At 43.1% G+C, this 17,215-nt stretch overlaps 1 long non-coding RNA gene across 4 annotated transcripts in view; it reads right to left on the bottom strand.

The window, feature by feature from the left end:
• Positions 1 to 17,215, bottom strand: part of LOC143409206 (uncharacterized) — a 269,471-nt gene that overhangs the window by 110,590 nt on the left and 141,666 nt on the right. For all 4 annotated transcript variants that reach the window (XR_013092641.1, XR_013092625.1, XR_013092636.1 and 1 more), the window contains exon 3: positions 11,104 to 11,208. This is a non-coding gene — a long non-coding RNA (uncharacterized LOC143409206). The remainder of the gene's footprint in view (positions 1 to 11,103; positions 11,209 to 17,215) is intronic.

Here is a 17,215-nt window from a genome sequence, read left to right on the forward strand (position 1 = left end):
TGAAGGTCCCATTTCCCGATTCTCCAAGAGTGGTCATCCGCTTCCCCATTACAAGACCCATGGCTCGGATATTGCACCTAACTCAAACGTCTTTGCCAGTGCCCCACATACAGAGGGCCTGCAGGTCTTCCTCTTCAGGGAATGGTTGAATGACACTGTTAAACAAAATGACTTAATGAAACCAGACTTAAAATTCCACTTAGCTGCAAAACATTGATATTTCTCAAATTAAGAACAGACCATGGACTAGATGAGTCTGTCATCTAAACTTAACCCATGATGCCAAGTGATTCTACCCAGAAGCCCCTGCACAAATGTAAGACTTACTCTCCCGCTGCTGGGAATACAGCCAGAAGCCAACCATGCTGCCAACACTTTCAGAAAAAAAAAAAAAAAAGATTCTGCTAAGAGTGTTTTTGCGTCTCCAGAGACAGTCCCCATCCCTCCCTGGTCAACACCAGTGTACAAGGCCTTGGGCCCTTCTCTCCAATTCAGGATAACGCCACAGGGCCCGGCCAGCTCCAGAGCTTCCCAGTGAGGTCAGCTGAAGCTCTGATGGAGTCTCAGCCCCGCCCAGGGTCTCCCTCTGTCCATCCAGTTCCTCTCCCAGTCCCACCCCCAGCCCTTGGGCACCTGCCCACTACCTAGTAAACCCCTGCACGCTAATATTCATCCAGAAGTCTGCTTTCTTTGGAGCATAACCTCCTACCCATGCTTTATGCTTCGACGGAATTTACTCAAAGGAATCAATTCAAGGAATTTTTTCCCATTAGAACAATCTAGTAGCAAACAACATTATTCCAGAGAGCTACTGTTTTGTTGTTGTTGTTTATTTGCTTGTTTGGGGGGGGGCGGGGGGTTGGTACCAGGGATTGAACCCAGGGGTGCTAATCCACTAAGCCACATCCCCAGCTTTATTTTGTGTTTTATTTAGAGACAGGGTCTCACTGAGTTGCTTAGGGCCTCTCTAAGTTGCTGAGGCTGGCTTTGAACTCACGATCCTCCTGACTCAGCCTCCTGAGCTGCTGGGATCACAGGCATTTGCCACTGTACACAGCTAGGATCATGAACTTTTTTATTGGTGCATTGTAATTATACATAATAGAGAACTACTGGTTGTTGCCTTCTTGTGCATGAACACAAGATAATTTGGTCCATCCCATTCCCCAAGACTGACCTCTCCTTCTCCTCCTTCTTCCCCCGATGGCCTTCCTCTGCTCTCCTGGTCTCCCTTCTATTTTCATGAGATCCCTGACTTCCTAATCCCCTCCCTGCCCATGCTCTACACATGAGAAAAAACTTGCAACCCTTGACTTTCCGTGTCTGGCTTCTTTGATTCAACATGATGATCTCAAGTTCCATCCATTTTCCTGCAAATGACATGACTTCTTTCCGCTTTAAGCATCATTATATTTAATAACTATGATAGTAACTGAGGATTCCCTTGACAGGAGTCAGCAGACGGCAGGCAGGGGAACCCCAGGCTGCCCTGGGCAGAACCCAGGTGCATCTTTTCACCTGCCTTCACGCCACCGTGGCAGAGTGCAGTGGTTGTGACAGAGCGGTGCTGATGGGTGACCTTCCCAAAAAATGTCTACAGATCCCTGCTCTGCAATGACCTTTAGTGATCCTGATCACGAAAATCTCATTGAAAGAAAGTAATATTTTACATGTAGGTGCAAAAAAAAACCAGTCTTCTCTCTGGGCTTTGAGTGTAGAGTTGAATTTTCAGTTTTATTCTTTGGGCTTTTATGCATTTTCCGCAAGAAATAGACACGGCTTTCGTGATAAGAAAACAAATACTATGTGTGTGAAAAAGAAATATCAGTCTTCTGATTTTTGCCATGTTAATTGAATTTTGTCTTCCCCGGGATGTTGTCATCCACCAGCAGGGCACAGCCACAGCGGCACTGAATGTGGCCCACGGGACGATTTGTTTCCCAACAACTTTCCCACGTCTAAGGAAAATACGCAAACAACACGGTGGAGAGAAGCTTATCTGGCTACCGGGTTAAGCTTTCCTATGGCCATCAGAAGTTTTTTTGGTTTGGTTTTGTTTTGTTTTTAAATAACAACAAAAGGAAACTAGGTTACCTTGTGACATCTGCTCTATTTGATTCCTCCTCTGATAAGCAATGCCTTCTTTTTAAACTTTTTTTATTTTAGTTCTACATGACAGTAAAATGCATTTATGCACTTTGATACATCATACATAGATGGGATAAAATTTCTCATTTTTCTGAGTGTACATGTTGCAGAATCATGTCTTTTAAATTCCCTAGTCAACACAGAAAAACAGCCAGTTTCTAGAAGATAAAAAAATTTACACAGTAGTCATTTTAATAATCTATATAACCATTTGGGAACAATTTTCTTTTTATTTTTTGGGGAGAGGTGGTACTCGGGATTGAACCCAGGAGTACTCAATAACTGAGCCACATCTCCAGCCCTATTTTGTATCTTATTTAGAGACAGGGTCTCTAAATAAGTTGCTTAGGGCCTCACTAAGTTGCTGAAGATGGATTTGCAATCCTCCTGCCTCAGCCTCCTGAGCTGCTGGGAATATAGGCGTGCACCACAGCACCTGGCAAAAATATAAACATTTTTAAAGTTGATAGTCCTCCCCTCAAATCATGATTATTTGCATTGCAATTTAAAATGCAGTAAAAGATAAATAACAAAGTGTTTTAAAACACTTGTAACTTCCAGGCTTGATCAAATGCCAACAAAGTAGGTACTTGGCCATTATATTTGACAGTAGAGAAACTTGAAACTCAAAGAGATCAAGGAGCATACCAAGGGCCCACCAAAGGAGCAAAATTGGATAGAAATCAAGCACATTAAACTCTAAATGGATAATGAATATGTGGTACATATACACAATGGAATATTACTCAGCCATAAAAAGAATGAAATTGTGGCATTTGACGCTAAATGGGTGGAACTGGAGACTATCAAGCTAAGTACACAGCACCCGGCTGGAGCAATTTTCTTAATGAACAGTAAACTCACTGTTCTTTACTACCATCCCCTCAACAGTCCTGTGAGAAAGATTCCATCACCCTGTTTTCACCTGAAGAAACATTCCTGCCAGGTGTGGTGATACACACCTGTAATCCCAGCAGCTCCGGAGGCTGAGGGAGGAGGGTCGCAAGTTCAAAGCCAGCCTCAGCAACTTAGCAAAGGTGGGTTAAGCAACTCAGTGAGACCTTGTCTCTAAATAAAAAAGAGCTGGGGATATGGCTCAGTGGCACCCCCGGGCTCAATTCCCCATACCACACACATAAAAAAGAAATGAGTCATGCAAGTTGAGTAAGTGGACAAAGGACCACCAGCTAAGACCCAGCTCAGCCAGAAGTGAAGTCACCTCTCTGTGCAGAGCTCTGAGTCCTCACCAAGCTGCGCAGCCTCCAGATCATTTGCATGTTCCAAACATGAATATGTTCCCAGTGCCTGTCCCAGTGGGAACACGTAGTTGGCACTCCAGAAATATTTCTAGAATGATCAAAGGACTATGCTCTTTAACCCATCAAATCAACTGGTACCGTTGCAGCATTGGAAGTGCTGGGAGAGTGTGATTGCCACACTTCAAGCTGTCCTGAGAAAAATCTTCAGAGTTGACAGACAGCTAATTCTATGGGATACCAAAATACTTCTTATTTTAAATAACAATTTCAGAAAACTTTTGGGCAAAACATGTTCTAAGCCCAAACTGATTTCTTTAATCAAATAAAAAATAAATTTTGAGCTGGGCGTGGTGGCACACACCTGTGATCCCAGAGGCTCAGGAGGCTGAGGCAGGAGGATCGTGAGTTCAAAGCCCAGCCTCAGAAAAAGCAGGCCCTAAGCAACTCAGTGAGACCCTGTCTCTAAATCAAATACAAAATAGGGCTGGGAATGGGGCTCAGTGGTAGAGCACCCCTGGGTTTAATCTCCAGTACACCTCCCAAAAAATTAACATACTACAAAAATCATATTTGCTGATTTACATACTTAACCTACATATAACAATATGACTTATATTCCCATTTTGTTCCACTCTCTTTGGGCATTTTGGAGTAATGTCTTTGGCCACTGAAAAACCTGTATTTTGTTTTGTTTAAAAACTATTGTAAATAGGTCTTTTTTCTTTTTTAAGAGAGGGAGAGAGAGAGAGAGAGAGAGAGAGAGAGAGAGAGAGAGAGAGAGAATTTTTTTAACATTTTATTTTATTTTTTATTTTTTTCGGCAGACACAGCATTTTTGTTTGTATGTGGTGCTGAGGATCGAACCCAGGCTGCACGCCAGGCGAGTGCGCTACCACTTGAGCCACATCCCCAGCCCGGTTTTTTTTTTTTTTTTTTTACTATTTATGATTTAGTATGACAAATAGTAAAAAATATTTGAATTAAAGCAAATATTTCTGTAAAGCAAGTGTTTCTGTCTTAGCAACCATGGAGTGTGTAGATGGTGGAAAATTTGATTCGTAATCAATTTTATTAATAATCAACCCTTTTCTAGTACTAAATGGCAGCAGAATAGGTCTTTGACATTTTGAAATTAATAGTAGTCACATTAAGTGACAAGTCAATTACTGCCAAATTCTTCTGTTTTGTAGCTATGACCGAAATTCAGTTTGTATCTTTTGTCACTAATATAAAGAGAAAATAAACCTTGGCTTTAGAATTGAAATTTAAGTGTTGAAATCTCATCTCACCTCTGTTAGAATGGCTATTATCAAAAAAAGACAAATATAATACTAACTGCTATTGAGGATGTAGTGAATTCTAATACCATGGTACGTTGGTAGTATGTTACCTCTGTCAATATGGAAAACTAACAGATAAAAATCCACTCGAACTATCGTAGGGTAAGAATCCCATTGCTGGGTATATACCAAAAGAAAAGGAAACCATCATATCAAAGAGAAACCTACACTCCCATGTTACAACAACACTATGCAAAATAGCCAAGATACAGAATCAAGTAAGGTATCCTTTGGTGGATGAGTGATTGAAGAAAATGTGGTATGTCTACATAATGGAAAATTATTCAACCATAGAAAAGAAGAAAACCCTATCATTTGCAGAGTATGGATAAAACTAGAGGACATCGTGTTAAGTAAAATAAGTCAGGCACAGGATACAAATACCTGCATATTCTCATGCATTGGTGGAAACCAAAAATGTTGATGTCATAGAAGAACAGACTAGAATCAAGGTCACTAGAGACTGAAAAGGGGAGACCAGAGAGAATGCAGGTAACAGCCACCAAAGTACAGTTAGAGAGGAGGAAGGAGTTCTTGTGTTCTTTAGCACAGGGAGACAATTGTGGTCTACAACAATTTACGACATGTTGCATAGAACAGTCTGAAGTTTCCCAGCACATACAAATGAGAAATGTTTGAAGAGGTAGAAATGCTAATTACCTTGATCGGATTATTTGGGACTGTATATATGTACCAAAGTATAGTGCTGTACTCCATGAATAAATAAATATATATATATTTTTGGTACTGGGGACTGAACCCAGGAGTGCTTAACCACTGAGCCACATCCTCAGCCCTTTTTATTTTTAACTTTTTTTGAGACAGGATCTTGCTGAGTTACTTAGGGCCTTGCTAAGTTCCTGAGGCTGGCTTTGAACTCACGATCCTCCTGCCTCAGCCTCCCAAACCACTGTGACCAGATTTTGTTTCTCCTTTGTTTTACCCAGGAAGGAAATACCACTCGCCCCAAATCTAAGCTGCTTTGGGGTATGTACCCAAAGCTAAAGTTAGTAAAAGAAAAAATAATGAACTGCCCTGCTCTCATTACCAGAAATCTGAGCTAGGACTGGATCCATGTGCTCAGGGATGAACTTGTTAACAGGGGACGTGGGGAGGGAAGGGTTCAGAATACTCACCATTTCCCTTGGAATTAATTTCATGAAGAAATAGAATAGGAATTGCAAAGTCATCAAAGACGATGGTTTTCCTTTATGACCCTTGGCACCAGAACAAAGGGTCTATTTTTGTGGGATTTTTTTTTTTTTTTTTTTTGGATTTCCCGAATAAAGGGAATAAAAATGTTTAGGTAATGTTTGGATGGATTGGAGACTGTACTTACATTAGTGATAGGTCAATTAATATCTGAACAGTTCAAAGAAGCAATTATTTTAATTTATAAATCACTTCAGAGGTAGGAAGCTGCTCTCCATTAATGTGGTTTTTACAAATAAGAGTGCTCTTGGTGACGTGTGTGTGTGTGTGTGTGTGTGTGTGTGTGTGTGTGTGTGTGTGGAAGGCTTTCTCCCTGTGTTATTCTATCTGGCCCGAGTTTTCAGACCAGATCACATACCTCTGTGATTATGTATTTGTCTGCAGGCCTGCTCCACACATAAAGCATCGGGATCTGCAATCCGACCCTTGGCTGAGACCACCCTATTTTTCAAGTTTTCACTCCACTGAAAGGTACCACCATGCACAGTGGTGCTCCCAGCAATGACCTTCTTACGTTACACTCTAAATGGCGGGTTCTGTGAGCTCAGACTCCCTGGGGGGTTGGTTTCAAGGCCACTTGGTCATCACACACAAAGGGGAGAAGGGCCCAAGCAATTTCTGGGCACGGTAGGCTTCTCAGACAATTTGACAGCTGATGAAAAGTCTCCAAGTTTCCTTTAAAGCCACATAAAGCATCATTTCATGTTATTGTATTTTATTTAATTCCTGAGTGACAGCTAAGCGGTCAAAAAGTACACAAGATAAATGCCGTCTGATCCGGGAGGCAAACCAGGCAGTGGGGAACTACAGTACATCTGCTGTCTGCCCACTACTGTCTTTTTAAATATTTATTTACATAGTAAACAGGTTTCTTGGTGCCTGGAAGGTCCAAACAGCATAGAACCAGCATCCTGGAGAGGGCCCCCCCAAACCCCTGCTGCCTCACAACATGCAGAAAATGGAAGGAGAAGGGGTGGAGTGTAGGAGGGATAAAAGACAGGAAGAAAGAGATGGGGAGGGACCTGGTTCACTCTTTTGGTAATCACCCATTCAACCTTAAGTTGCTGTGGCACAAACCAGCGAGAGGAGTTTATTTGGGCTCATAGTTTCATTGGTCCATGGTCAGCCAACACTACTGCTTTGGCCCTATTGAGGCAGAACATGATGGTGGAAGGGTGTAGTGAAGGAAAGATGCTTAGCCCAGAGTGGCCAGGAAGCAGAGAGAGAGAGAGAGAGAGAGAGAGAGAGAGAGAGGGACTTGTTGGCGGTGGGAGGGGAGGGAGAGAGAGGGAGAAAAGCCCAGGGACAAGATAAAATCCCCAAGGTACACCCAAGTGACCTACTTCCTCCAGCCACGTGCCATGTACCTACAATTATCACCCAGTAGCCTATTAAAATTATTAATCCATCAATTAATAATTATCAATTATCAATCCATTAATTAACCCACTGATGAGGTTACAGCTTTCATAACCTAATCATTGCCTAGAAGCCCCACCTCTGAACCTGGCTGTATTAGGGATTATGCTTTCAAAACATGAGCTTTGGGGGCAACATTAACGATCCGTACCATAGTACTCACTTTCCTGGGAAAAAATCCATTCCTACCTGACGCAACCCATTCCTGTTGACCACCATTTACCCATTCATGAGAGTGGGCCGCCATGACATAATCACTCCCACTAGGCCCCGCCTCTTGAAGGGTCCACCACTTCAACACGTACCACCCTGGAGGCCAATCCTTTAGCCTGGGAATCTCTGGGGGACAGAATCTATCTGAACTACAGCACAGGGTTACCAGCTGAAGAGGGATGGGGGTGGGCTGGTGTTGGGTAGGAAACTGAAGGAAAGATCTGAAAGAGCCATTTTGGACAGTGGGAAATAACACCAGGGTTCAAAACTGCTGTTTGTTTAATTGCAGTAGACGTCTGTTGAATGCCACGATCTTAATTTTGGAAAAGAGATGCCATAATATGCTTTCTAGGGCAACTAAGGAAAAGACACTACTTGGATAGCTCCAAGTCTATGGTTAGACCATGAGCAACACAGGGAAAAAAAAAAAAAGTGGCTTTACCTCTCCTCTGCTAGAGTTGGTGAATATTCATCCAATCACATGAGTGATCCATTTGTTTTGCTACAGGTTAAAAAGAGGGTTTCCTCTGTTCATATATGCACACACAACCAGGGAAACTCCACATCATGTTCAACCACAAGAATGGGAACTTAGACTCCATGTAGTTATGATAGATCAAAATACACTCTATTGTCATGGATCTCTAAAAAGAACATTTAAAAAAAAGAAAAAAGAGAGTAGTATTAGACTTAGTTGTGTGGGGTGGGCAGTTTGAAGAAGTATTAAAACCTGGGAAGCTATGCCGATATCCTAAGACTTAATCTATAGATTAAAAACCTATATTGAATCAAAGGATGATGAAAGATACTGCATCAAGAGCCCGAAATTGTCAATAAGCATTTGTAGGGAGGGGAAGGTGAAGGGCAAGGTGAAGGCATTCATTGCCAAGCTCAGCCTGCTCACCACCAGATAGCAACGGTGGGCCTAGTACATGCAAATGCCTTTCCATACACAATCGTCCATGAACTCTGCCTGCAAGGCCCAGTCTCCATTTTATAAACTGGAATTAAGAACAATGACGAAATGACTTGCCGAAGATTCCATAGTGCCTAAGAGACAGGATGGTTTGGTACCAAATTCTTCTACTATGGGTAAAATGTAAGATAGTAGAGAAGCTCAGTTTGGAGAAGGTGTGGTGAGTGGGGAAGGTTCAGAAGGTAGTGACTAAAGGACCCGACCAGAACAACTGTAGAGGAGGAAGAGTTTATTTGGGGGCTCATGGTGTCAGAGGTCCCAGTCCATAGACAGCAGGCTCCATTCCTCGGGGCAGGAGGGGAGGCAGGACATCATGGAGGAAGAGTGTGGTGGAGGGAAGCAGCTCACATGGTGACCAGGAAGCAGAGAGAGACTCCACTCTCCAGAGACAAATAGACCCCAAAGCCACGCCCCCAATGCCCCCTCCTCCAGCCACACCCACCTGCCTCCAGCCACCACCCAGTTAATCCCATCAGGGGTCCATTCACTGGTTGGGTTAAGGCTCTCACAACCCAGTCATGTCTCCTCTGAAGCTTCTTGCATGAGCTTTTGGGGGACACCACATCTAAACCGTAACACCAGTGTCTCAAAGCACAAGAGGAATAGGGGTGTCAGTTTGGCAAACTGAAGGGTGGAAGCTGGGAGCCGGGGAAGCTGCTGACTGAGGGACCAACATCTACCTAAGCCTAGTGACAAGTGAGGACGGGGGACTCCAGGATTCTGGCTGGAGTGTAGATGGAGTGAAGGATGAGCAGTGGATCTGGCTTCTGGGCACAGGCAGAATCACAAAGCATCTCCCAAGTCAGGGGAAAGAGTCTGATTTACCTGAAGGGCATCCGCAAAGATGGAAATTCTTTGAGCTGAGAAGATATGGTGAGGTTAGGAAGCCCTGGGGAGGTGGGGAAGGGGTCAGGACAGGAAAAGTAGCTCACGGTTGATATCAGTACCAGAATGGGAAAGGAGAAGCCTATGGACAATGCTTAATCAGAGAATTCAGCTGAGACTTAAAAAAAGTACTAGTAAACAATAAATTATTCACTGATAACCTCTCCATTATATATATATATATATATATATATATATATATATATATATATATATATTCTTTCTCCTATTAAATCAGATTCTATGGCCAAAAAAAGACAGTTTTATGATCCATATGTATGTCCTTGATTTTGCTAATTAAAAATTCCAAGTGTTTATTGAGCACCTACTCTATGTCTGGTGCTGTGCTAGACACTGAGAAAATTCAGTTTAACCAGAGACCATATCTGTTTCCAGACAGCTCTCATCTTGGCCATGGAGAGAGAGTCACAAGAGAACCAAGCACAGGTATTCAGACAGCAAACAGTGCTGTAATGAGATAATCAGATATGACAAGGTCCCGTCAAAGTTCACACATATAGGGAGGAAGGGCACTTTGAAGAGGTGACATTTCAGCTGACAAAGAACAAGCAGTGCCAGACCCAAGAAAATCCCAGGCACAGGAAAGGCTTAAGGTGTCAGTGACTTTGAGGGAAGTCGAGAATGAGGGTCAGGCACATGGAGGAAGGTCTTGGGGGTCAAGGGAAGGCATCTGGATACTATGCTGAGGGTGGCCTCGGTCTTGGAGTCTGCCCCTTTCATGATCAGACACCATCCACCCATTCTGATGATTGGAACAAAGAGTTCTTAGATCTGTGACAGATCTGGGTGCTGGAGGGTGAAGATGTTTTACGATGAGACTTCTACTTTCAACCTGAAGCTGGTCCTTTGGGTATAATGCACTTGATGGGGAGAATGGCCCAGAAGGTCCACAGGACAGCCCTTAATGACAGGAGTGATTTTTTTTTAATCCCCAAAGCCCAGGCTGCCAGGGTACAGACCAAGAGTCCAAGTGACTTCTCAAAAGAAGACCAGCCAGACGCAGTGGTGCATGCCTCTAACCCCATCAGCTTGGAAGGCTGAGGCAGGAGGATCACAAGTTCAAAGTCAGTTTCAGCAACTTAACAAGACCCTAAGCAACTCAGGGAGACCCCGTCTCTAAATAAAATACAAATAGGGCTGGGGATGGGGCTCAGTGGTTGAGTGCCCCTGAGTTCAATCCCTGGCACCTCCCTCCAAAAATAAGACCCAAATGATGCTCCATTGGATGCTCCACCCTCTGCCTACAAGGAATATACCCTACCTGAATGGGACTTTCGATATATACTGGCCAACTGCCTCATCCGTAATTAATGCAATCATTTAATCACAGAGGAAGAGTCTGGCAACTGAAGTAATGGGGGAAAGGATTCTCCTCAGAGGTGCACCTTCCAAGGACCTCTGACACTGCCAGCTCTCCTCCTGCCCCCCTGGGAAGGGCGACAAGAACTCACAGCCAGGCAGCCTGGGTGCTAGTCTGGGTCCCATTCCCTGATGGCATGTGGCCCTAGGGACACCTCAGTTCCCCGATTCTATGAAATGGAGATCATGACATTTGGCTATAGGACCCAGAGGAGAAACAAACTCAGGAAGTGATTATCACACCTTCTCTGGGATTTATGTTCTTACTTACACATGGCGGCTTGGTGCCACTGGGTTCCACTTTTTTTTCAGCAAAATGTCCATCTTTAGAGCCACCAAATTAAGGAATAACTTCTGCAGCAGCCACCGTCTTCACCTGGAAAGGAGACAGAAGTCTATTTACTTGGCTTCATTTTCTCAGCACCAACAGGGAGCAGTTAATCAAGCCCACATTGACAAGGGAAGCTGTGGGATCCTCTCTCTGATGAGACTTACCTGATTTGTTATGGAAGTACTATCCGTGCCCAGGGAAAATTAAAAACACAAACGAGAGGGGGAGGGGGCGTGGAGTAAGAGGAGGCGGAGAAGGAGACTTCTTAGAGAAGTGAAATTAGAGTTGCTCATCTCTCACTGGCGACCTCATCTTATGATGAAAAACATCATCACGGTATCCCAAAACTTCCATGCATTTATGTGCCATTAAAATGATCCTTTGGTTTCCTGGTGGCATTCTTTCAACAAATCACAATCAACAACGCTTGCCACTGTTGCAGGTAAGCTAATGGTCTTGAAGCTTTGAACTTCATTTACTCTGAAACTTTCAAATAGTGATTTCGTTTGCAGGGGGTAAACTCCAACCTGAATACCTCCCACCTTTTCTTTCTGAAGTTCTATTTCATGGTTGCCGATTTCAGCAAACAGAAGCAATGCGAAGCTGGGTAGCACTGAAGGAAATACAGAGGGGGACCTGCTTTGTAGGTAATTCACTGCTAACATTGCACATGCGCAGTGAACATCTGGAGCGCTCACATCAGAAAGACTGGGATTCTCGTCCCCATTCAAACTCTCACCAGATACTCGACCTCAGTACCAATGGTATATTCTCTCTAAGCTTAACTTATGTGTAGAGTGGGGATAATAACAATAATGTTTCCTTCTAAGTTGTGATTCAATTTGAATATTGGAAGCCTCATGACCATACTTAACAGAACATAATTGTAAAAAAAAAAAAAAAAAACACATTATTACCCACTGTTAATCCTAACCATGTTACCTTTAGCAAGTTACTTTACCCATCTGGACTTTTAATACTTCATTTGTAAAATAGCGAATTTAGACTAATGAACTTAATGATTCTTACACAGCATTCAAATTTTTTTGCCATTGTGGAGAAAAACATAAACCTGCTCTATGACCCTGAAAAGAATGAAGTCATCCTCACAGTTATTCCCAACGTCTGAATAAATCCACACTTTTAAAATAAATCTTCAATTTTACATAAGTGTGCTGACTTTAAGAACATAAAATATCATACCACACAGTCTTCTAAAGTGCTATTTTTTAAAAAATCCTTTCTCTGGAAGGTTGACTCCATCATGGGTACGTCTGGGCACCCTGTCTGTACCAGATGGGTCTCTTGAACCCTGAAAACTTTCACATTCCCCAAAGCCATAGTAGCTGGTTATCTTTCCATTTCAAATGTACATTAATAGAAATACAGGTGAAACTGGCAGGTTTAGTGTGGAAGGGGCCAACACACACACAGTGGGGCAAAACAGCATGCATTTAAATTCCAGGTATTTGCCTGGCATGGTGACGTATGCCTGTAACCCCAGCAGCTCAGGAGGCTGAGACAGGAGAATCACGAGTTCAAAGCCAGCCTCAGCAACTTAGCAAGGCCCTTAGCAATTCAGCGAGACCCTATCTCTGAATAAAATACAAAATAGGGCTGGGGATGTGGCTCAGTGATTAAGCACCCCTGGGTTCAATCCTCAGTACCAAAAAAAAAAAAAAAAAAAATTAAATTCAATCCTCAGTACCAAAAAATAATAATAATAATAATTAAATTCCAGCTATGCCACTTGCTAGCTTCATGATGAAAGGTGAGTCATTTACATCTATGTGCCTGTTTCCTTATCTGCAAAATCAGGATAATAAGGCTATCTACTCAATTCATTATTGTGAGATTTCAGATGAGTGTATAGATGTGAAGTTCTTAGAACACTGCCTGCTCCCCCCACCTTGGGGATGGTGGCGCTCACCTGTAATTCCAGTGACTCAGTGGAGGAGGATTGCAGCTGAGACCAGCCTCAGCAATTTAGTGAGATTGTGTCAAAAAATTAAAAATGCTAGAGGTATAGTTCAGTGGTAAAGCACCCCTGAGCTCAATCCCCAATACTGAAAAAAAAAAAAAAGTACACTGCCTGTTAGCAACATAGCGACAAGTTCTGAGAATGTATCCTTCTGTGATATTGTCATGTGTGAGCATTGCTGAATGTAATCTGTAATGTCTGTAATCTCTAAGGAGTTGGGGTGGTGATCTGGGTCTTAATTCTCTATATGTGCAAGAGACATTTAAGATATCTGGCTCACACATAAAATGTCTGAGCATTTAAACTTCTCATAGTACCTATAAAATTGTTAGAGTACTATGGGCAGGGGTGTATTTGAGAGCTTTAAGTCTCTCAGCACTTGACATTAGAGGATCTCATTGTGAACTCGTGACCTTGTGACTCTTTAGCCTGAGCAGAGGATCCCTGGGAGAATCAACTGTTGATGGGTGACTCTTTCCTGTTTAAGCAAGATCACAAGGGAAAAGAAAATGATTTCTCTGGCTATGGCTGTCCCACCAAGATCTCTGACGAAAATGGGACATAATGTGAATTCCTTATGTCCAAATGTATTACTATTCCATTTGGTCATAAAAACAAAATAAGTCTTTCTGGCCTACCCTATTTAAGATCAAATCATTTATATCTTAGACTCAAATCCCACCTCTAAATCTCCGCACACCTACATCATGTGAGCATCCAAAGGATGCATGATTCGTTGAAGCATGTGAGGTTTCTGCCTAAAACAGATGCACCATGAGGGTATGAGAGTCCGTGTGCCCACAGGTTGGAAATCAATTATGCAAATGAGGTTGTGTGGCAAATAGAGTTCAGCTTTAGTATGTATTGGGAGAAAATTCAAAGGACAAATCAAGTGTTCAAATTACTTTTAAGTAGACTAATAATGGGCTTAATTGTTATGTCTCACATGAGACAGTTTTGTCAATGGCAGGGAAGTGGTCCTTCTGCTCTCAGACACGCTGCAGCTGGTTTTCACAGACCACAGAGCCCTGGTACCTTCCATCTTGAGGAGTCAGGCTTCTCTCTGGAAGTAGACAAGTTCTTGTGTCAGAACTAAGTGGGTAGACACATCCCAGCTAAAGCAGCAAAGAGAGCAAAGCCAAGTGCAGGAAAAATGGTTTTATCCAACATTGGTTTTATTCCATTTCAGAGTGCTCCTATAGCTGGGTGCAGTGGTACACTCCTGGGATCCCTGCAGCTAGGGAGGCTGAGGCAGGAGATCTCCAGATCAAAGCCAGCCTCAGCAAAAGCGAGGCATGAAGCAACTCAGTGAGACCCTGCTTTAAATAAAACACGAAGAGGGGTGGGGATGTGGCTCAGTGGTTAAGTGCCTCTGAGTTCAATCTCTGGTACCTGCTCCCCCGCCCCCGGAAAAAAAAAAAAGAGTGCACTTAAGCCATGAGAATATGAGCATATGTATGGTTTGGCTTCAGTCTGTCTGTGACCCAGGGTCGACCTTTGGGGCAGTAACTGTCTCATCAGAGACTGCCTAATTATCCAGAATCCACTTCCATGTTTCCCAGAGTGAATTTACTCTGGTTATAGACTATCCATTTCCAAATAAAATTTGGTAATATTTTAGATAAGGAAATCACGGTAGAGTCATGAGTCCCTTCATGATAGCAATAAGTTCTGAGAATGTATCCTTCTGTGACATTGTCATGTGTGAGCATTGCTGAATGTGCTTACACAAACCTAGATAGTAGTCCACTCTACCCCCAGGCACAGGGGCCGTGCCTTCACATATATCATCCATTATTGACTGACTGTGTGCATTAGATGACATTAAGCTCACACCCATCCAATTAAAGTTGACATCATATTGGATTGTGGCTGGAATTTGGCACAGGGAACATCTTCTTCAATAACTCCATTTTAAAACGGAATCCATCCTACGGACCTAGGTCAGACTGTGATCATAACACATCTGTCTTTCAAATCTACTGCAACCTCTTTCCCCCATTTTCTTTTCTGAGATGATTTCCTTTACTCTTCCCACCCTGCCTAGTCCCCAGCAGGTAGAGATGGGGAAGGGTTCTTGGCAGGTATCTGTTTCTTAATTCAGTTCATCAGGGCTGCTGGTACCTCCCTGTTATGGTTGGATGTGAGGTGTCCCCCAAGAGCTCACGTGTGAGACGGTGCAGGAAGGTTCAGAGGAGACATGACTGGGTTGGGAGAGCCTTAACCCAACCAGTGAATGGACCCCTGATGGGATTAACTGGGTGGTGGCTGGAGGCAGGTGGGTGTGGCTGGAGGAGGGGGCATTGGGGGTGTGGCTTTGGGGTCTCTATTTGTCTCTGGAGAGTGGAGTCTCTCTGCTTCCTGATCACCATGTGAGCTGCTTCCCTCCACCACACTCTTCCTCCATGATGTCCTGCCTCCCCTCCTGCCCCGAGGAATGGAGCCTGCTCTCTGTGGACTGGGACCTCTGAAACCATGAAGCCAAATAAACTTCCTCCTCCACGATTGTTCTGATTGAGTCTTTTAGTCATAGAGGCAAAATAGCTAATACACCCCTTTCTGATACTTGGCTTAAATTGGGCAAGGTGTGTCTCTCTTGTACCCCAATAGTCCTAACTAATATAAGGAAGTAACCAAAATGTCAGAGTGCTTGTGTGTACACATGTATACATGTCATGTGTAGGCATATAGTATATAGTATATAGTATGTATCTAGTTTATTTATGGAGAATTTAGAAATGGTAGGTACCATTTGAAGCTTTCACCTGTAGTAATTCTTGCATGCTTACAAGTGTGTGGAAATGCCCTTCTCTGTCACAATTCTCCATTTCTATTCTTTGTCCCTGATCCATCGTTTCTGCTTTCCAATGCATTTCTCCCCTTCCAGCATACATTAGAACTTCCTGATTGGATTTATTGTTTATCCTCTCCCAATCCTGGAATGTAAACCCACTGACATATCTCAAATGCCTAAGATAGTCTGTGACACATGGCAGGAGTTCCATAAATATGTGCTTAATTAATGAGTTGATTCACTAATGAGTATATACTCTTATTTGGTTGATGACAAATTTTCCTTTACATCCACAGAGTCCTCTGACCCACCCACAGGACCTGCCTAGGTAAAACATCTGCTCCCTTCTCTAAAGTTTTTTGAACTGCGGGTAAATTTTCACATGGGTGCTCCTGCCCAGCAAGAGAGGACTAGATCAAATGACCTCCTGAGAGCTGTCTGGCCCTTGACATTCTAATTCAATTCCACTTAAATGTCCTAAAAGTAATTTGTGGAGAAATTCTTTTCCTCCTCCTCTCCGGATTGCACATTCATCTAATTATTTCCTTGGTAGATTGACCTCGCTCTAAAGGAACACCACGTCAGCTCTAAGCACTTACTTTACAAACTAGACACTAAATACCCCGCTCTCTAGGGAATTAAATTGCATTCAAATAAGATTAAGGTTTTGGGACTCACAAAAGCAAGGACAATCAGAGGCTAACTAAGATGAAGCAATTGTTCGACAAACTAATCCAGACATGTTATTCACAAAGGGATGCTCCTGATTGGTCAGGGACAGAAAATGGCTGGGTGAAGTCAAAAGCCTTCTTCCTTCAAGACTGAAACAGTGCACCTCAATTCCTAGATGGTGAATATGGTTAGCTTCTAAATTTGGCTGATTGTAGCCCAACAGCCTCCCACTGACCCCAGGGGGAGGTGAGACCCTGAAAGGTTGACATGGAGAGGGTCAGTTGCTCCACAGAAGTGCTGGCCTGATGGGGTGAAGTCAGAGGAATCAAGACCATTGCAGTGGCTCCTAAGATACTTATCTAACATGCTTTGATTTTTTTTTTTTTTTTTTTTGGTACCTGGGATTGAACTCAGGGGCAGTCTACCACTGAGCCCCATTTCCAACCCCATTTTGTATTTTATTTAGAGATAGGGTCTCACTGAGTTGCTTAGGGCCTCACTTTTGCTGAGGCTGGCTTTGAACTTGCCATCCTCCTGCCTCAGCCTCCTGAGCCACCGGTATCATGCATGCACCCCTGCGCCCAGCATAATATTCTTTTTAATTT

Source organism: Callospermophilus lateralis, chromosome 1, assembly GCF_048772815.1.
Source record: "Callospermophilus lateralis isolate mCalLat2 chromosome 1, mCalLat2.hap1, whole genome shotgun sequence".
NCBI classification, from domain to species: domain Eukaryota; kingdom Metazoa; phylum Chordata; class Mammalia; order Rodentia; family Sciuridae; genus Callospermophilus; species Callospermophilus lateralis.